Source organism: Gopherus flavomarginatus, chromosome 2, assembly GCF_025201925.1.
Source record: "Gopherus flavomarginatus isolate rGopFla2 chromosome 2, rGopFla2.mat.asm, whole genome shotgun sequence".
NCBI lineage: Eukaryota > Metazoa > Chordata > Testudines > Testudinidae > Gopherus > Gopherus flavomarginatus.
In genome coordinates, this window is record NC_066618.1 from 252,559,402 (window position 1) to 252,581,489 (window position 22,088).

Below are 22,088 nucleotides of genomic sequence, written 5' to 3' on the forward strand. Positions count from 1 at the left end.
TGAGTGCTGAGCACATAGAAATCTGGCCCTGAACTATTTAGACGATTTTCTTTACATGGACTGAAACTTAGGATAGCCACTACCATAGCTTCTGTATTATCCAATTTCTAAATTTTTCAGCCCCCCCCACTCCCAACAATTTTTCATTTGATCCTAAAACCAAAAAATAATTCGAAAAAATAAATTGAAAAATCCATTATCATCTGTTCAACAGATTTGTATCCTTGGAAAGGTGCTCCCACTCTGAGCTACGAAAGGAAATGTTTGTTCCTATAAATCACTGCCTGTAGCATAATGTTATATAATCAAACTCCTCCTCACTGCAATTGAAACCCTTTCTGCCTTGAGTATTAACATACCTATATATATATATATTATTTAGCTGACAGTTTAATTCTAAAACTGTACAAACAAAATGGAAAGTGCCCCCACAGTTTGCCATTAAAATCTGCAAATGAATGATCACAACCTGAGATCAACCCCTAGTCCTAATTCTATGTAAGATCATTCTTATTCTAGGTAAAAATGTGCATTTGAAAATGGCATATGTATCAACATTCCTCCACACATGTCTGCATATTTATTCTTGCCCTAATTTTGCAGTTTTGATATGCTTATCTGGAAAGCACAGTTTTAAATATTTAGCTGTGATAGATCTGCTAAGCAAGGGACCACATCATTCCCTGCTTTACAGCACATCCTCTTCTTTCTGGCCAGGTAGGGGGAAAGGTCCTGAATTAGGAAGGGTGTGGCTCTGTGGTGAAGTGGTGGCCGTATGGCTACCCAGTAGCTGACTTCCCAGGAACTATGCATGGAACAGGCTGTGACTGCCGGACTTTACAGTTGGGCACAGGTCTCTATGTGACTTATAGGTGAGCAGCAGTGGCTGGGCAAGTATCCACTGAGAATCATAGAATATCAGGGTTGGAAGGGACCACAGAAGATCTAATCCAACCCCCTGCTCAAAGCAGGACTAATCCCCAGCCAGATTTTTGCACCAGATCCCCTAAATGGCCCCCTTAAGGACTGAACTCACAAACTTGGATTTGGTAGACCCATGCTCAAACCACTGAGCTATCCCTCCTAACTGAGCTTGGCCTGGAAACCTGCAAGCCTCTTTTTGCTTGGTGCTCTGGAGAGGGCCTCACATGCACTAGTCTCGAAGAGCCTTGACTCTTGATTAGACTGCCCCAGGGGCCCAAACAGGAACCACTATAAGCCTCTGTACCTATGCTATTTGCAACCTTCCTTCTCCTGCCAGCCCTAGTAAAATGTCTGTTCACTTAGCCATGTGTCTACATAGTTATTGGGATCCATAAAGGCTGGCACCTACAAGGCCTAGCTGCTGAAACTCCTTTAGTCTCTACCTTCAGGTTGTGGTACGCTGCCATGCTAATGACACCCTAGGGGTTTGGTGTATTGAGCAGCCACAATAATTACACATGATACAGGTTATATACTGGTTGTCATTCTCTGCATTCAGCTCCCACTGATGGCGATGAGGAATTCACTTTGTTCTCTCCAATAAACCAGATCATTGCTGGACATTGGGCAGGTAATGACAATAAAAGCAATGGCAGAAGAGGAAAACGTTTGAAATAGCTGATCAAAAACATGGATAAATTTGGCCCCAGTCATACAAGTTGTTGTGCATGAACAGACCCCTGTGCATGGGCAACGCTTCATTGAAGTCAATGGGGCTCTGGGCATGTGCAGGGATCCATGGGCACACAACAACTCGCAGGGTCAGGGTTTTCACTTTTAGAGAACAATAGGCTTACTTAATATTTAGTTATTCTAAAAAATGCTTTGAAAGCAATGGCCAAAAGAGAAAGAAACACTTTTATCAATTGCTAAACAGTACAGGGAAAATAAAAACATGCATAAAAATGTTGAACTAATAATTAAAAGAAATTACCAGAGTGTACCAGAGAAGCCACACAATCTAAAAATGCTGCCCAGGACAAATTAAAAACAATCATTGACTGGCTGAAAGCAGATAGAGTTTATTAACTACATTTCTATGCTAGGAGATAATCTGACTACACTCCTACTTACACTCTCTCTTCAGGAGCTAGTAGTCAGCTACTACATAAAGTACAATGTTGTAAAATTTCATCATCCGTTGCCTTTTTCCAAACCCCTCCTGGACAATAACTTCAAAATGAATTGAATTTAAATTGCTTTCTAACTGATCTAGTTAGAGTGGCTCACTCAGGTTTCCCTGCACCCGCCAGCGTTAAAAGAGCCTGATGTCCCTTTTAACAAGGGACGGACTGTCATAGTCTGTGTCTCTTGCTACCTCTTAGTGTGAATGAGGTTCAACTAAGGCTAGGTCTACACTAGGAATTTATGTCACTATAACTACGTCACTCACGGGTGTGGAAAATCCACACCCCTTCAGGGGCATTGGAACAATTTGTATATTTGTATATATAAATCCAGGGGGCGTGGTAGCATTCCCAGCATCCCTAGTCCCAGCACCTATGCACCCCTGGGTGATGTAGTTATACAACCAAACTTCCAGTGTAGACAGAGCTATGGTGATGGGAGGGCTTCTCCCATCCACATAGCTACTGCCTCTTGGGGAGGTGGAATACCTTCGCTGGTGGAAAAAGCCCTCTTGTCATTATAGGTAGCATTTTCACTGAAGATCTACAGCAGCAGAACTATATCGGTGCAGATGTGCCGCTGGAGCATTTTAAGTGTAGACAAGCCCTAAATGATACTGGATCTCAGTCAGGCTTGCTGACAACTAATGCTAAATCATGTGAATAAAGTGAAGCCAATCCTTGGTTTAGGATCTTATCCATTAAACATGTTTTCTAGGTCTGGTCTTTCACAAATAAGGGATGAAACTGGAGAAAGAATTTAGTTAGAACTATTTAAAAATTTGTGAGGCATGATTAGAGAAGAAACATGATTTTAGAAGAAATAGCAGCATGCCTAAAATCTGTCCTTTGTGTTAAAGTAAAGTCAAACAATTTATAGTTATTGAAAGCTCTCCTAATAATGATTGGAAGAAATAGACATTAACCAGAATGGAAGATCAATATAAAGAAAATCCTCTGAAGAACAGAGTCCAAAACCCAGGTTTAATTGTTTACGATGTAAACTATAGAAAAATTGGCATAGATTTTGAGGCTTTCCTATAGTGATGGAAATCACAAAAGAGACAATGTGTTGATGTCTAATAAGGATAATAAACTCTTAGTTCAGTGGTTCCTAAAGTGTGGTACATGTATTAAAATAAGAACCTGTGATAACTACACTGGTTAAAATTACAAAGCTGATGTGCCATGTACTTCTGAGTTTTATATGTATGGTATACTAGGTCTCAAATTCTGAGCACCTGTTACCTGATTATAAATCTATAATACTAAAAAGATTTTAAGTATTATTTGAAAAACACCACATTTCACAGGTGGTAGGGGGTGAGTGTTGTTCTCACTCTGAGAATAGTTTAACTGCAGGACAACCCATCTGGGGTAGGAGGAATCCTATATATACACCTTGGGATCCCAAATCTAAAGTGTAGACTGCAGGAAGAGGCTAGCTAGTCATGTGTTGCCAGTGTAGTCCAGTGGTTAGTACACTGCGAGAGTCTTGAAATCTGGGTTCTTTTTCCAGATCTACCACTAAAATCTGCTTTGTGATCTTGGGAAAAATCACTTAACTTTTCAGTGCCTCTTTTCCCATCTATAAATGACCTTTGTTAAGAGCTCTGAGATTTACAGAAAAAAGTACTACTTAAGTGTTATCTATGGCTGTTATAAGGCAATTTTCCTGTCCTAATCAGAGGGAGGTGGAAAAAGAGAGACTAGTGTGGGGAGTGTTAGGAGCTTTTAGTTTAGATTATGGATCAATGGGATATCAAATATCTAAGATCAATCGGGTTTTTTTAAGTAAAAATAGATCAACATGATACAGAAAGGGTTAATACCTTACCCAAGCTATTTATAATTTCATATATTTGTATACAGTAGTTGTTTACGTCTTTCTACAGTTCCTGATTAACTGCACATTTAGTATCATCCAGTCACCAGCAAATGCCAACCTTGCAATGAGCAGTCTAGACAACTAATATTAAGTCCTGGGTTCTATTATGCTGTTAATACACTCTATGTTTCCAGCTTGACATACCCACAAATGATCATGGTAGTTTGGCTTGTTTAACAACAAAACTCATCATGGTTGTGTGGTTAGCTGCATAACACTTCTTAAACAATCATTTCATATTATCCTTTGTGGCTGGTTACATACTAGCATTATCCAATCATACATCAGTGTCACATAGGTGATTAACATTTCCTATACACCTGCAAGATGAATCATGTTCCCTCATATGTTTTCATTCTATATGCAATACAAAGCTTATTTGTGAGGAATTTTTCATTATTTCTATGCCAAGCTTCATGTTAATATCTCAGTTCCTCCAAACATGTCTACCTATTTATTCCTTTCTTGTGGTTTGGGTTACAGTTTCATAACTTGTTCCTAATGTAGCAGAACCTGTCACATTTACATCACAAACTACCTTATGTGGCATATCCTCCATAAGCTCAAAGCCAAATGTACCTTTTAGTTCCCTTAACATAACCGTGAGGGATGTTGGGAGCACTAAACCTGCATGGCAACAGAAGAAAAAGAGATGCAGGGAATGGTGGAAAAAATGGGGTAAGAAACCAAGAATCTGCATTGTCTCTCAAGGGTTGGGACCAAAAAGAATTCTATCTGTAGATTGAGATTTTTCAAAGCCATCTATCACATTTTGATGTCCAATTCCTATTGATTTTAGTGGGAATTAGGTATCCAAATTTCTTACATAGCTTTGAAATTCTTAGCTACTGAATGTCAGAGAAGTAGCCGTGTTAGTCTGTATCCACAAAAACAATGAGGAGTCAGGTGGCACCTTAAAGACTAACAGATTTATTTGGGCATAAGCTTCATAAGATTTCAACAAACCCACATCTGCATGCATCTGAAGAAGTGAGTTTTTTACCCATGAAAGCTTATGCCCAAATAAATCTGTTAGTCTTTAAGGTGCCACCAGTTTCCTCGTTGTTAGCTACTGTAATGCGTGGCTATACTGTACAAATCAGCACTGGTTTCTGCTCCTTGCGCACTGCAACTCCCTATTCTGGAACCCATCTGTGATGTTAACTCTGGTTGATACTCTGGAATGTTTGCCCCCATGGTAAGCAGGAATTCTGGCACGGAATGCATCTTTTTGGTTGACCAAGTCTGTCGGGGGCTGAAAGGTGCCTTGGTTAGAGGTGGCTTCCCCAGGCTCATACAAGTTGATCTAGAATGTACCTTGCAAAAAGACTGGTTGCTCAGACACATGGGCTGAATAGCTGGATGTAAAGGAGAAATAGAGTATAGATTTGCTATGAGAAGGCTATGGAGAATGGTACCAAGATCAAAATGTCAAGAAAACGTATTTTGCCTCTGGTTTATGCTGCAACTGAACTTCGGAGTTTGCAGTTATTTCTAATTGCTGTAAGCTTTTGTTGAAATAGTAGGCAGTTCCTCAGTGCAAAGTCACTGGAAAACTGGCTGATCCAGCTCCCTGGAAATTCTCCCAGGGCAAATTCTCAAGTGGTTCAGAACTATTGTAGCTATCTCTTTCCTCTTCCCAGGGCCCCTCGCACCCCCTATGATATTGAGTGTGGCCAGACAAAGGGCATACGGCCAAAGCACAACTGCATTCTTAAAATCCCTAGTTGCTGGAATGACGACATGAGCAGCAGCTAGACATAATTTAGAGCAGCCTCAGGGTTGTTTTAAGTTATCTGAGGAGCCAGACTGTCCCCTGGCTATCCCCACAGCTCTTTGTCTCTCTGTCTGTCTCTCTCTCTCACATGTACACATATGTATCTCAGCCACTGCCGAAGATATAACTCATACTATTAGTACATTACAGAGGCATTCTGAACAATATTCATCTACTAGCTTTTGCTGTGATTGCAGGTTACTTCAGTATGCAATACCTGGGCTGCCAGTGGGAAAACACACAGGCTCATTAATATAACATAAAAATAACCAGTACAAAACTTCAGTGAGAATTCTCCTTTAGAATTTGATCCAAAGTCCACTGAAATCAATGGGAATCTTTCCATTGACCTCAGCGGGCTTTGGATTGGACACAGTTTTCCTATAGGACCAATTTTTTGCCATGTATGTATACATGTTGTCAAGATTGATTCCCCACTCTGGCACTTTGAGTGCAGAAAGGTGGGGATTCGCAAGGATTCTAAAAATTAATACTGGCCACGCCAGGCTTGTATTAAACTCCCAAGGTTACAGCTTTTCTCTGACCTTGGATGGGTAGATTATGCCACCACCCAAGTACAAAAACCACTTTGAGAACCTAGGAAGGCGCACTTGGAAATTCCTTCTCTTGGGGTACCCTTAAGCCCTCACCACCCACGGGGAAGAGCTGAGAAAGAAAACCAAGGAAATCAGCTGTTGCCACCAGCTAATTAAACAACATGTGCACAAACGCCTTATGACACAAAATCCAATCCTCTTCTTAAAAAGAAAGAAAATTGTGGTATCTCATGCGGAGCGAAGAAAATTCACACAGTCAACACAGCTGCAAACAAGTCAGGAATCTCCTTTATTCTTTTCTACTACCCCCTTATATAGTTAAGTCTGGTTACATAAGAACCAATCATGCAGGCTAACATCATACATGCTAGCAATCTAATTGGACAAAAAGAAAAATCACGCGCTTACCATGCCTCTAATCACCCGATTGGCCAACCGCAACGACGCCATCCCCAACCACACAAAGAACGATCTACAGCCTCTTCCCCTCTCTTCTCCCGAACCAATCGCTCTGTGTGAGACACAGAAAACAAGCGGATCCGAGGCGCGAGCTGCAGCCCGGACCGGCCCCCCCAGCGCCCCCCGCCACAGCCACAGGGCTCCGGCCGAGGAGGCAACGGGCACTCATTCGTGGCAGCTGCCGCCCACCTCTGCCTGCGGAGCGCCCCGCGCAGAGACCCACACATACCTGAGACCAGAGTGGGAGCGGCGCTGAGCCCGGCCACCTGGGTTCCCTGCGCTGCCTGGCCGGGGCCCCAGCAGCGCCCGGTGCCCGAGTGTATGAGAGGGAGCGAGGAGCGGGGGCCGCGGCCCGAGCCACTCGCCTCCTCTCCCGGACGGCGGCAGCAGAGAGACTGGCCCGGGGGGAAGCAAGGGGGCAGCGAGGAGGCGGCAGCTCCACGCGAAGAGCCCGGACACAACCCCGGTCCAGCGCCGCACCCCATCCACCTAGATCAGTGTAGGGAGGATAAGTCCCCACAGAAAATACATTTAAAACTCAGGCTATTGCTAGATTTAAAAAACCCTCTTACAAAAAATTAGCATCAAGAATAACCTTCTTAAGGTCCATCTTAAAGGTTACAAGCAAAGCAAAAGCATTGTTGTCATAACCTATTCCCAGATTTGGACTTTAGCGTCCAAAATATGGGGGTTAGCATGAAAACCTCCAAGCTTAGTTAACAGCTTGGACCTGGTAAAGCTGCCACCACCCAAAAAATTACAGTGTTTTGGGGCACTCTGGTCCCCCCAAAAACCTTCTCTGGGGACCCCAAGACCCAAATTCCTTGAGTCTCACAACAAAGGGGAATAAACCATTTCCCTTCCCTTCTCCTTTCCAGGTGCTCCCTCCCTGGGTTCCTGGAGAGATACACAGAAGCAAGCTCCGTGAATCTAAACAGAGGGATGCCACCCTCCCTGTTTCCAGTCCTGGAAACACAAGTACTTCCCTCTTCACCCAGAGGGAATGCAAAGTCAGGCTAGTAAATCTAACACACACAGATTTCCCCCTGACTTCTTCCTCCCACCAATTCCCTGGTGAGCTACAGACTCAATTCCCTGGAGTTTCCCACCAAAGAAAAACTCCAACAGGTCTTAAAAGAAAGCTTTATATAAAAAGAAAGAAAAAATACATAAAAATGGTCTCTCTGTATTAAGGTGACAAATACAGGGTCAATTGCTTAAAAGAAATATGAATAAACAGCCTTATCCACAAAGAATACAATTTAACACATTCCAGCAACTACACACATGTAAATACAAAAAAACCCCAAACCTATCTTTGTACTTACAACTTGGAAACAGAAGATTAGAAAAGCAGGAGACAGAAATCCTCTCATAGCTGAGAGAGAGTACAGGCAGAAGACAAAGGACTCAGACACAAACTTCCCTCCACCCAGATTTGAAAAAGTCTTGTTTCCTGATTGGTCCTCTGGTCAGGTGTTTCAGGTTACTCCTTTCCAGGTGAAAGAGACATTAACCCTTAGCTATCTGTTTATGACAATTGTAACTTGTCCTTTAAATTGGCTTCAGTACCCAATGACTGGAAGTTAGCTAATGTAACACCAATATTTAAAAAGGGCTCTAGAGGTGATCCCGGCAATTACAGACTGGTAAGTCGAACGTCGGTACCGGGCAAATTAGTCAAAACAATAGTTAAGAATAAAATTGTCAGACACATAGAAAAACATAAACTGTTGAGCAATAGTCAACATGGTTTCTGTAAAGGGAAGTCATGTCTTACTAATCTATTAGAGTTCTTTGAAGGGGTCAACAAACATGTGGACAAGGGGGATCTAGTCGACATAGTATATTTAGATTTCCAGAAAGCCTTTGACAAGGTCCCTAACCAAAGGCTGTTACATAAATTAAGCTGTCATGGGATAAAAGGGAAGGTCCTTTCATGGATTGAGAACTGGTTAAAAGATAGGGAACAAAGGGTAGGAATTAATGGTAAATTCTCAGAATGGAGAGGAGTAACTAGTGGTGTTCCCCAAGGGTCAGTCCTAGGACCAATCCTATTCAATTTATTCATAAATGATCTAGAGAAAGGGGTAAACAGTGAGGTGGCAAAGTTTGCAGATGATACTAAACTGCTCAAGATGGTTAAGACCAAAGCAGACTTGAAGAACCTCAAAAAGATCTCACAAAACTAAGTTATTGGGCAACAAAATGGCAAATGAAATTTAATGTGGATAAATGTAAAGTAATGCACACTGGAAAAAATAACCCCAACTATACATACAATATGATAGAGGCTAATTTAGCTACAACGAGTCAGGAAAAAGATCTTAGAGTCATCATGGACAGTTCTCTGAAGATGTCCACGCAGTATGCAGAGGCGGTCAAAAAAGCAAACAGGATGTTAGGAATCATTAAAAAGGGGATAGAGAATAAGACTGAGAATATATTATTGCCCTTATATAAATCCATGGTATGCCCACATCTCAAATACTGTGTACAGATGTGGTCTCCTTACCTCAAAAAAGATATACTGGCACTAGAAAAGATTCAGAAAAGGGCAACTAAAATGATTAGGGGTTTGGAGAGGGTCCCATATGAGAAAAGATTAGAGAGGCTAGGACTCTTCAGCATGGAAAAGAGGAGACTAAGGGAGGGTATGATAGAGGTATATAAAATCATGAGCGACGTGGAGAAAGTGGATAAGAAAAAGTTATTTACTTATTCCCATAATACAAGAACTAGGGGTCATCAAATGAAATTAATAGGCAGCAGGTTTAAAACAAATAAAAGGAAGTTCTTCACGCAGCGCACAGTCAGCATGTGGAACTTCTTACCTGAGGAGGTTGTGAAGGCTAGGACTATAACAGCATTTAAAAGAGAACTGGATAAATTCATGGTGGTTAAGTCCATAAATGGCTATTAGCCAGGATGGGTAAGGAATAGTGTCCCTAGCCTCTTTTTGTCAGAGGATGGAGATGGATGGCAGGAGAGAGATCACTTGATCATTGCCTGTTAGGTTCACTCCCTCTGGCATTGGCCACTGTCGGTAGACAGATACTGAGCTAGATGGACCTTTGGTCTGACCCGGTACGGCCGTTCTTATGTTCTTATGTTCTTATTGGGGGTTAGCACAGACGGATCCACAAGCCATAAAGAAATAAAAGAAATAAACCTAATTGTGTCTTCCTAGACATTTCCTGATCTACTTACATATTTGGGGTTTTAAATGAGTAGTTTCTAGGTATGATTTCATGATATTTCATACTTGGTCCAATGCTTTTTACAGCATCACTGCTCTGTCCCCTTATCTCTGGAGAACAATACAGACAAAGGGGATGCTTTTTCCCAATTTTAAAAAGTTCTAGCCTTTCCATTGGCTCTTTTGGTCAGGTGCCCACACCCTTCCTTTTACCTATGCAGGGAGACTTTTTAACCCTTTACAGGTAAAGCAATTAGTGAACAGCTATTAAGAGAGACTTTACAGCTATCTGACTGGCTGGGTCCATAAAGGGAGCTACTCCCCTCCCTTTTTCATTTATCACATATGTATATCTCCTTTCGAAGCCAGTGGCAGTGGTGTGCACATATTATCTGAGGTGAGACTTTGGTCTTTCTTTTCTTTTCTTTTCTTTTCTTTTCTTTTCTTTTCTTTTCTTTTCCCATTTAGCTTCTAGCTGGTTGCCCTTTTTTATTTTTCTCCTGCTAAATTGCTTAATGCAGATCATTTCTCCCTTTGAAACGGGATCATATTGCCGCTATCCCCAAGCGCACCATTCCACTCTGTAGCTGTCAAAAGATGGCCTTAAAGTTAATGTCTCAGGCACAGCAGGATCCAAAAATGTTGCTAACAGTAATTTTCTGTCTTAATTCCAAGCCATGTTGGAAGATATTGTCTGATATTATCTAGTGCAATTTGAGAGATTGATTTATGGGGTGAGCAGGTCACATCATGCCTCGGTAATCAAGAGTAGCTAATCCTTAGTGAGATTTAATTGACCATATAAGGTAGGATTAGAGTATTTTTTTCTAGGTACTGGAAAAAACAATGGAATTATCTATTGCATGAATACAGGTCCTCTGACAGGATGATGAAGCCAGAGAGAATACTGCTTTAAAGTTTATTCCTACATATATACTGATGGATGGAATCAAAGTCTATAAATTGACCTCAAACAATTACATTGATAAAATGAAACTTTCTGAGCTGAAAAATACTTTTATATAGCTACTGAAGCTGGTCCTATTTACCATGGTCTAGATTGTGACTGGACTACATGCCTATGCAGGGAGGCAAGAAGAATTCCCCGAAGCCCCAAATCTTGTGTCCAGATGCATAACAATGTCTGCTTGCCCCTCTTCACCCACACACACCAGAGCAGAGCATGGAGTCTTGGTTTTGCTTGACCAGTGTAGGCTAGCTGCAAATTATGGTGATGACTGGTGCGTGTTGCCTTCCTGCTTGTGGTGATGGTGCACTGCAGTTACAACCTGTTCTTTCTCTATGAGCAACAGACAGAAACAGGGAAGGAAGGTGATCTCTGAGTTACACAGCGACACAGGGTTACTCTTAGGTGGTCTAGTTTGCACACCACTCGTTGCCTAAAATCACAATCTAGCATGAAGAAATACATGGTAAAGTACAGTAAAAACCATGTACTTAGATTACTTAAGAAAGATCTAGTTTAGATTTTTCCTCCTTATGTATGTTAATGTCAATGAGAATTGCACATGCATAAGGAAAGAAGAATATACACTGCTTAGTCCTCAGGTCTTTTCTTTTCGTGCTCCCTGAAATCTATGGTATAGTCTCTGGATCAAATCTTGAGAGGTGCTAAGCACCTAAAATGCCTCTTGAAGTCAATGGAAGTCACAGATACCCAGTATCTTTTGGTACTTGATCTTAAATGATAGTTTCTGCCAATTCAGGTAATGTGATATATGGAAAAAATGAGAATGAATGACTTGTTTATTGTATAGACCACATCTCATATGGTGTCTATTAATAGTCAAAAATTATCTGTCCGTACATATAGAGAAACCTAAAAATTTCCTTGCATTAGATGTTTGCTGTATTTCCTAAGGCATTCATGGTCTTGATTTAAAGTCTCTCTTTTGGCTCCCTTATACTATATTATGGACAGCCAAATGATGTCATCATCATGGTCATATACTTTTTGAATTACAGTTGGCATATTGCAGCTCTGCACAACTTTATTATTAAAGCTTTTTGTCTATTAAATGGTACACGTGTAACTCAAAATGCATTTTCTGTCCCAATCAGATACATACATATTTTAATCTTTATTATACATTTTTCTCATGTGCCAGGATTTGAGTGGATTAAAATTCCAACATACTGTATTGATTTTTTTTACTTTGCTACTGCCCTGTACATTAAGTTTGCATGTATTTTCATGGAGTATGTACAAAACAGTTATAGTCTCCCTTTCACACTCCTAAGGTAAATAAAACTGCTGTTTCCCACATTACTAAGGGCTAGATACTTGCCCCCTTACTTCATCAGAAGGGAGGTACAACTCAGCATGAGGATCAAGGAGATTAGAACCTGGGTTTGCAATGTCTGAAGTAGATGATGTTCCCACAGCTCTCTCAGGAAGCTATGCAAGCTTAGCTCAAAGGAGCACTGTGGAGATTAAGCACTGCTGGTGGTACCATTCAAAGGGGTCAGAGTGACAGCACCCTGCAGCCTGCTGATTGGCCCACACTTACTATTTAACCCAGGAAGGTGCCTCAGGACATTGTCTGGGCAACTATGCAGGTTTCTGGTTTGCTGCACTGCCTCACTTCAGACTGCATAGCTACCCCTGATCCTCTGTCTCTGATTGCAGACTGACCTTGATTGCTGCTTCCTGATGCTAGCCTGATAGCTACACCTGATCCTTGGTCTCCAGTCCTATCCTGACTGATTTCTGCTCTTGCTGCCCTCTCTGGCTCCCTGATTTTACCCTATAACCTCATCTTGTCCCTGTTTTTCATTAATTGTCTCCTGACCTAATTTGAGCCCTGGGCTCAGTGGCTCTTCCCAGGAGCAGAGCCATGGTTTTTGCTGCCCTAGGAGAGAGTGAAAGACCCGCCGCCGAATTTCCGCCGAAGACTCGGAGCGGAAGGACCCCCCCTACCGAATTTTCGCCGAGGGTGGCAAAATGCTGCCTCCTAAATCCTGCTGCCCTAGACATTCAAGGGGCATTTTAGGGTCACCTAGTGGAAGCACCGGCCCTGGCTCTTCCCGTTAGGCTGGGAGAGGGGCCTTTACATGTAGGCAGGCTTGTGCCCAGCCACCCGCCAGGAACTCAATAGGTACTCTGATCCCTGCTTGCCAATCATCACCTCCTGCAGTAACCACTAGGCAAGACTGTCTATGTCCTGGTTACAGAAAGGAAGGCAAAATCTGTTCATAAAACAACCTATTCAATGTCTATTGGACAGCAGAGCAGGTGGCATTGCATGGGTCTTTATAGGTCCAGATTCTGTCCCCTTGCTCATCCTTATTATTTCCAGATCCACAGAAGAAACTTTAGATCTGTTAGACTATCCATTTTTTGATAATTAGCCCATTGAGGAGGAGACTGTATCATCTCTGTGCCTATACAACACCTCACAGGTTGTGGGTGCTACCAAAATACAAATGACAAATAATAACCAACCGGCAAATGCAACTGTGTTCCCTATAGTATATTTTCTAGTGATTTGTCCAGCTGGCTGTTATGTATGGTGTTTCCAATAATATAATTTAGGAGACTACCAGGAGGCAGTGTGGCCAAGTGGGACTCAGGAGACCTGAGTTCTAATCTCAGCTATGCCAATGGCCTACTGGTATGTGGGTACTTCATTTCCACATCTGTAAAATGGAGATGGTCACTTTTGTGCAGCACTCTGAGATCTCCTAAGAAACTGCTATGTAAGAACTAGGTATTATTATTACAGCTGCTAGTTCTCTCTGCTGGAAGCTTTTTCTGGTTATTAAGTCTAAATTTTCCCTTTTTAAATTTCATCCCATTTCTAATTACCCATTAAACACAGTATATAATTCCTATCTCTCTGTATTGTCAGCCTTCAAATATTTGTAGCTCTGCACTCAGATGCTATAAAGAGGAGACCACATAAATAGATCTTGTCCCCCTTAGTCATATAACAAAGCTATATGTGTATTTCTTCTTCAGTCTATTCTCATAAATCAATTTATTCAATCCCTGGTCACTCTTTTTTTGCTCCTCTCTGAACCTCCCTCCAATTTCTCTGTGCATTTTTAAGACTATATTTAAGGTGTGATTGCACAAGAGCAGCATTTCTCAAACTTTTTGGTACCAGGGATTGGCTTGCTCCCTTCCTAAACTATGTCAGGGAGATCTCAGGGATCAGCGCCGATCCATGGACCAGTCATTGAGAAACATTGCAGTTTATAAATTGGGACTATTCTCTTCTGATCTGTGGTGTGTGGACTTTGCGGAGGATGTTTCTAGCCATTTCACATTGCAAATTCATGTCTAAATTGATAATATCAATGCTAGAGTTCATTCAGCACTATTTATCATTTATGAGGACTACTCATGCAGGGCTCTTACTGTGTATAAATATCACACACCCCGATCAGCATGACCTAGATAACTTTGTGTAGTGGTGAAGCATAGGACTGGAAGTCAGAGATACATAAGTGCTATTCCTTGATCATCTTCAGATTTGCCAAGTGTGCTTGAGCAAGTCACCTCATCTCTCTGTTCCTCCATTTCTCTAGCTCATGTGGGCATTGCAGTTTAATGCATTAATCTAATGCATTGAGTCTACAGTAGATTTAAGTACTGTGTAAGTGTTGAAGTTCATTTTCCTTACCAGATGCAGATTTAAAAAAAAGTCTTTTTAAAGCATGGGAGAAAATATATGTGGATGATGATAGATGTTGTCATAAAATGTGTACATTGTGATGGATCATTGGAGAGACATGCTGTTTGAGATGTTTTACGTACTTCAATGATTAGCAGTACCTACCTGCACTGAGCTTCAATAACCAAAGATTTTTTTTTAAATTGTCAAATATGGTTATTAAAAAAGTGGGAAGTCTGGTAACTTGTTTGATGACCTAATGTAACCCATACATGGCTCTGTTTTATTCTACTGCTCAGGAGTTATGTGACTTTCTCTGATTTCTCCTTCTAGATATCATATGCACTTAATAATGCAGAAACCTTTTTCCCTGCTCCATTACGGCCTCTGATGTTCATATCAATTATGTTAGAGATCTAAGCCATTATCCAAATCAATAACATGTTATTTAATCATGTTTCTTCTGCTTGTACATTCTGTTTTTCATTGCCAGACTCTAGTGCCTGTTCAATAGAAGATGAACATTTCTTTTAAGGAAATTGTTCTGGTTTTGTTTTACAGTGTAACTTTACGTGGGGGTTGGGCTATTGCCATCGCTTACCAATTAGCAAATCTAGGGGTCCCCAGTAGTCCCTAGGCTAGTTCTAATACTCAGAGAAAACCAAGATCCACTGTTGACACACACTAGAGATATTCTGAGGTATGTACAAGTAAAGTGGCCAATGATTCCTTGAAAGCCACCTACTTCGCATTGTGGCATCTCATGTGAGCTGCTTGTTTAGTCAGCTAAAGACTGCAGAATGACACAGCAGCCTTCAACTGAAGTTTCTCTTCTCTGCGGAACTCAGTTTGGCTTTGGGCAGTGTCAAGGTTCCTTCCCCACTCTGAATTTTGGATCTTAAAACAAGAAGAAATTAACCATCCCCCCTCCTTTCTCCCACCAACTCCTGGTGGATCCAGATCCAAACCCCTGGGATCTAAAAACAAGGAAAAATCAATCAGGTATTAAGACAAAGGCTTTTAATTAAAGAAAAGCAAGGTAAAAGAAAACCCTCTGGGAGAGATTAGCATGTCAGCTACTCTCACAGACAACAGATTTAAAACACAGAGGATGTTCCCCTGGGCACAAATTTGGTTACACAAAAAAATACCCAAATACCCAATTTGATTCTACCTCTAATTGCATAAGACAGGTTACAAAGAAATAAACATAAACCTATTTATTCCTTTCTAAAACTTACTACTCTGATAAGAGGCTAGTTCCTTGATCTTTTTCACTCCAGCTGAAACTGAAACTCTCGAACAAAGGAAAAACTTCTCTCCTTCCTTTTGAAACATCTTGTTCCCCCATTGGTTCTTCAGGTCAGGTGTTAGCTAGGCTAGGTGAACTTTTTAACCCTTTACAGGTAAAAGAGGCATTAACCCTTAACCATCTCTTTATGACAGGCAGGGAGATCAGAGTTGCCAGAGAAGAAGGGGGCAGGGAAATAAGAACAGACAGAAAAGGGAAGCGATAGAGAGAAAATGGACAGATGAAAGGACGAACAGCAGCCACTGTGTCAGGACATGATACAAGAGGCGGAGGGGGATGCCCATTTGCCAATCCAAACCAGGAAGAGGCACCAACAGTTGCTAGTTGCATCACTTAGTGCGCTATATGAAGGTGCTCAGATGACATGTTGATTGAGTGCAATATAAAAATGTGAACAGAGCAGAAAAGCTTGGGAACCACTGTTTGATTGTTAGCCATACCTTTTTACAAGCTTCAGAATATTTACCCTGCTGATTTTTGCTCATGACCATTTGGGAAAGGTTGATTTTTTTAATGACACTGCAACAAACATGGCTGTGTTAAAGTTTGTTCAGGAGGAAAAATACTTCCTCTCAGAATGGCACCTCATCAACATTCATATAGGTTTTTTCAATATTTGCATGTCTTTTTATTTCTATTTTGCCCTGAGTATAGTGTTTATGAAAGGTCTAGCTTTATTTTATCATATATATATTTCCAAGACATCTGTCAGTGTAGTATCTACCTGTAAGCGCCAATCAGGCCCCAGACTGGCAATGATGAAGAATGAAGGCTTCTGTTTGTATCTTGAAAAGGAGTGGCATAAGTAGTGGCAGTTCTTGCTTCCCCATGCTGCCCTGCCAAGTGTCTTAGCTATATTCTGAAAGGACCCACTCAAGAGAGGGAGAGAGTGGGTCAGCCTGTGTGCCCTCTTCATCCTTTCCCCTCAGCTGCAACTGCCAAAGTAAGCACCAATTTTACTGCTTTTGTGGCCACTTGTTTACAAAGATCTGGAAGGAGACCTCTTTTATTTCACATAAGACACTAAATATGCCCTCTGTTGATAACAGTACTGATCTGGGCTGGATTTGACCCATTGCAGTTTCCTGAAGGACAATTCTAAAAATTGGAATTCTTCTCTGGTAAAATAGCAGATTGATGTGGACACATATATGATAATATGGTGAATTTACTTAAAACATTTACATAACTGGGGTAACCAGTTCAAACTCCCCAGTAGGGTTATTATTTTTATTATTTGCATTACTGTAGGCAATGCCTAGGAGTTCAAGGGTTGTCCCATTGTAGATGTGAGTGGGCCTGAGGGACTGTATATCTGCGGGTGAGTGTGAAGGTCTCCTCTAGGTCCTCAGGACTGCCAAAGAGCCTTGGCAAGAAGCCAGAGTCCCAGCCTGCTCCCCTCCTCCACACCGGAAGCAGGAGAGAGAAGATGAGAGGAGCCACAAGGTGCACTTGACATTAAGTCACACCCTGTCCTCATGTGCTGTCATGCCTAGGCAACCCAGTGGGTCACAGGGACCTCATTCAGACACTGTGTAACCCTCAATTGCACACCAAAGTTGAGACAGTTGTAATTTAAACCCAAGAACATCCTGGATGCAAGATGAAAATGAAAAATCTCACAAAGCAGCTTGCTAATTTTGACATGTGGGAAAACCCCAAATTGGTATTCAAACAAGCCCTCAGCATCACCAGAACAATAGCAATCAGGTTAAGGGAGAGAAAGGTGGGGCTGAAACGGCTACGCTGCCATCATGGCTATGCTGCCTAGACCCCTAACTGTATTAACCCTTTTGATGCTCCTCACCCCATCAAATTGCAACCAATCACCCAGGCCCAGCACCATCTCTGCTGCCCAATGGCAGTTGCAAAGGGTGGGACAGGCCCTGGAGTCCTGGCACAGATGCAGCATATGACGCTCCTACCTTTTCTATGCCCTGAGCATGAGGAAGGAAGGAGGAAGGGAAAGAAAAAGTAGCAGCCCTCACATACCTGAAGCAAAGAGGAGGAGAAGAAGGAAAAAAGAGAGGTCCACCTGGAACACTGCCTCAGCTTGCCCAGTTGAGATCTCTTTCGCCTCTCCCCTCCAAAAATCTCTCCATTGCTCCCAGCCCCAGACAAACAAGCTGCCATAAATATTTTGGTTCAGGAAGGTGTAATGTACCTAATTAATCGGAAGAAGTTGTGTTCTGTTAAACAGGTGCTTCACTTTAAATGAAACCACAGCCTTTGTGTTATCTGAAAAACGGGGATAATAATACTTCCCTCCATCCATAAGGATGCTGTGAGGATAAATTCATTAATAAAGGACTCAGATACTGTGGTAATGAGTTCCATATAAGTTCCTAGATAAAATGTTTGTAAAGTGCTGTGGGATTTTCTTGTGAAAGGTGCCATAGAAGTTCTAAAATGATTAAAGTTTTAAGGAAGAACAAATTTTCCATCTAAAACTCTTGTCAGCCTAAGAAAGTAGCCAGGCTTCTTTGTGACATCAGAACTGTTTGCTGTGGAGATGTTTATGGTGTCCGAAGTAAAGGATTTGCAGCTTCTGGCAGGGAATAAATTTAGTGGCAAGAACTGCTGAACTCTTCAGAAACCAATATCTTAGCTTCATGAATTGTCCTTAGCAATAAAATCAAGGAAAGAAAATAAACTGAAAATATGGTCCTTCAGCATAATTGTCTCAATGGTTCCCATAAGGCACGAGGAGCTCTGAGGTAGTTTGGCTGTCTCATAACTTTCAAATAGGACATTTGTTTTCTGTGGGCCGTATTGTGCCATCCATGTTTAAGCAGAACTCCCCACTGATTTCAAAGAGGACTTCTGTTTAACAGCTGCTGGCAGGCTTTGGATCTATATTAAGTGAATTTGAGACAACTTCCATATAAATCTTGATTGATTTATTAAAACTATTGATTTGATGATTTGCAACAAAAAGATGCATGAGACTCACATTCAGGCTGATTGTTGTGTTCACTGGCAGACTAGTTAAATAACTAACTGAGAAAAGATTGCTGCATGTTTCAGTCAGCGTGGGTGATCATGAGGGGCCAAGGGGACTAGGCTCTACCAATAATGCCACAGGTCTGTAATGTAGCTGATGTGCTCCAGGATGCAGAGCCACCTTCTGCCACTAGGACTCCTGGAGGTGTTGAGGCTCCTTCAGCTCCTAGAAGCTACAGGACATCTGGCTTTCAGCTGGGACTTTTGGCACTGCAGATGGCTGAGGGAGGAGGCACAGAGCAGGGAATATAGGCTTTGGTTCGGTGTCCATAGAGTCAGCATATAGGACTCTCTGTACCTGTTCTCTGCAGAATCCAGGCTATGGAGTCTCTGCAGCACAAGGAGGAGGCACAGAGCATGGATTGTGGGTGTTTCAGGTCATATGTGCATACTCTCTACTGGCTCTGCTCCTGCTTTTCCAAAGCAAGTGACAGTAGGGTTTGTGAGCTGGAATAAAAGGGGTGCTTCTGAGCCTGCAGGTGGATGACAGGCTGTGGTCGGAGCTTGGGGATAGGCTTTCTGAGCTTGGAGAGTTATCTGTGTGGTGGTGGTTCTAGACCTGAATGCTGAATAAAAGATGATTAAGAGCTGAGGCAGTGTTTTTTCACTGTAGAGAGGTTAAGTAATAAAAGAAGTTCTCTCTAAGAAGGAGTTGGGATGTTCTGGGCTGGGACTGGGGACTGGTGCGCTGGCACTAGAGCTGCTTGAAAAATTGCATCCAAGAGTTTTAAAAGACCTGGCTGAGGAATTCACTGGAACATTAATATTGATTTTTAATAAGTCGTAGAGCACTGGGGAAATTCCAGAAGACTGAAAGAAAGTTAATGTTGTGCAATTTAAAAAAGGATATATTGGATGACCGGGTAAATATGTGCCTGTCAGCCTGACATTGTTCCTAGGCAAGATAATGAAGTGGCTGACATGGACTGCAATTAATAATGAACTAAAGGAGGGTAATGTAATTGATGCAAATTAACTTTGGTTTATAGAAAATAGATCCTGTCAAACTAACTTGATTTTTTTAATGAGATTACAAGTTTGGTTGATGTCACATGCTTATACTCCTGTAAGGCATTTGAATTGGTACTGCTCAACATTTTGATTAAAAAACTAGGACAACATAAAATTAACATGGCACACATTAAGTGGATTAAAAACTGGCTAGCATATAGGTCTCAAAATGGATCTGTAAATGGGAAATCATCATTGAGTGGGTCTGTAGAGATAGTGTAGGACCAATAAACCTATTTAACATCTTTATCAATGTCCAGTTCTGGTGCCCACAACTCAAAAAAGATGTTACTAAATTGGAGAGGATTCAGAGAAGAGGCACAAAAACAATTAAAAGATTAGAAAACCTGCCTTATAGTGTTAGACTGAAGGAGCTCAATCTATTAAGGGGTGACTTGATTACAGTGTATAAGTACCTACATGAGGAACAAATATTTAATAATGCTCTTCAATCTAGCAGAGAAACATATAACACAATCCAACAGCTGGAAATTGAACTAGCCAAATTCAGACTGGAAATAAAAAATTAAATTTTTAACAGTGAGGGTAATTAATCATTGCAGCAATTTACCAATGGTCACGGTGGATTCTCCATCACTGCCAATGTTTAAATTAAGATTGGATATGTTTTCAAAAGATATGCTCTAGGAATTATTTTGGGGGAAGTTCTATGGCCTGTGCTCTTCAGGTCAGACTAGATAATTACAGTGGTCCCTTCTGGCCTTAAAACTTATAAATCTAGAAGAAAGAGGAAAAGTCACAAATTATTTTCCACATATTTTTCCTAATTTCAATAAATGTTTATTTGGCTGACAGGATGAGTGCAGGGATGGAATTAAGTCAATGGGTAAATGAAATTGCACATGAAACTGAGTGTGTTGGGGTGGAGAGATAGCAGGGAAAGATAAATAGGGAGAAGGGGAGAATACTCTTTTCTTCCATGCTGCCCTTTCCTGTCAAGTGTCCCAGTTTCTCATTCTGTAAAGAGGAAGGCATGGGAGAGCGCAAAGAGCACTACTTCTTCACACTTCTGCATTAACCATTTGCTGTCAAAATGCTTCCCTATGGCTCCCAGTGATCCACCTTTTCATTTTGAAAGTATGGGTCACTTACTGGGGGTCTCAATGGCAATGCAGATCGTTGCCTGCACCATCACATCTTATTTTAGGCCTTGACCTTCATTGACTTCAGGAGAGTTTATTTTTTAAAAAATGTATAATGGAGATCTTCTGGTTAATATTTCAGCCATTTTTTCTTAAAACAAGTTCTAACATGTATTGGACATCCCACCAATCTTAACTAAAGGACTGAGAAACATCTGGTTTTTATTTTACTGATTACTGATTTTACTACATTACTAATTTTACAGAAACCCATGGCTGGACATTTTAATGATCATGCACCCATTTGCTAGCTTCTCATGCAAGTATCTCTGTACCTACTTCCAGTCTGCCCCCTGTACATGATATACCCAATTAAGCTAATCAGCAAGACCTGTATCTTGACCAAATTCATATTGCTCCTGAAGACTCATGTGTGTTGCAACATATGTGGCATAAATAGCTGATATATACTGATGAGTTTGAGGACTTGTGGGGAATGGTATATCCTAGTTGGAGAAGGGAAAAGCACACAATACATTTCTGATATTTCTGAGTCATGCAGAACTGTAAAAGAAGGATCAAACTTGAAATTTCTAATATTACTAAGCGACAAAACGAACAGTACCACACTCAACTTTTTAAACTATTGCTGAGGGCCTGAAAGTAAATTAAAACCAGACAGATCCTTTCTTCCTAGCCCCATTTTTGCAGGTCACTTTTTAAAAACAACATTTAACATGATCAAATGAATTAGAAGGGTAAGAGTCAGAGATAGTAGAGGCAGTACGGCAGACTTTTTAAAACAAAATTATAAAGCTTTAGAATGAATAAAATTGGCAAGCTGTGATATTAGTGACTAACTTTGAGTGGTTTGAGTATTAGCCTGCTAAACCCAGGGTTGTGAGTTCAATCCTTGAGGGGGTCATTTAGGGATCTGGGGCAAAAATCTGTCTGAGACTTGGTCCTGGTTTAAGCAGGGGTTGGGCTAGATGACTTCAGAGGTCCCTTCCAACCCTGATATTCTATGA

The 22,088-nt window shown here is 41.3% G+C and overlaps 1 protein-coding gene and 1 long non-coding RNA gene across 2 annotated transcripts in view; one reads left to right on the forward strand and one right to left on the reverse strand.

Annotated features, from left to right (window-relative positions):
• The window catches only part of CNBD1 (cyclic nucleotide binding domain containing 1), a 301,514-nt gene that overhangs the window by 106,711 nt on the left and 172,715 nt on the right, over nt 1-22,088 (forward strand). The gene's annotated exons all lie outside the window — the stretch shown is intronic.
• Nucleotides 6,600-7,297, reverse strand: LOC127045450 (uncharacterized). Its single transcript, XR_007772722.1, has 2 exons — nt 7,022-7,297; nt 6,600-6,844 (listed from the first exon to the last, which is right to left on the reverse strand). It is a non-coding gene; the product is annotated as an uncharacterized LOC127045450 (long non-coding RNA).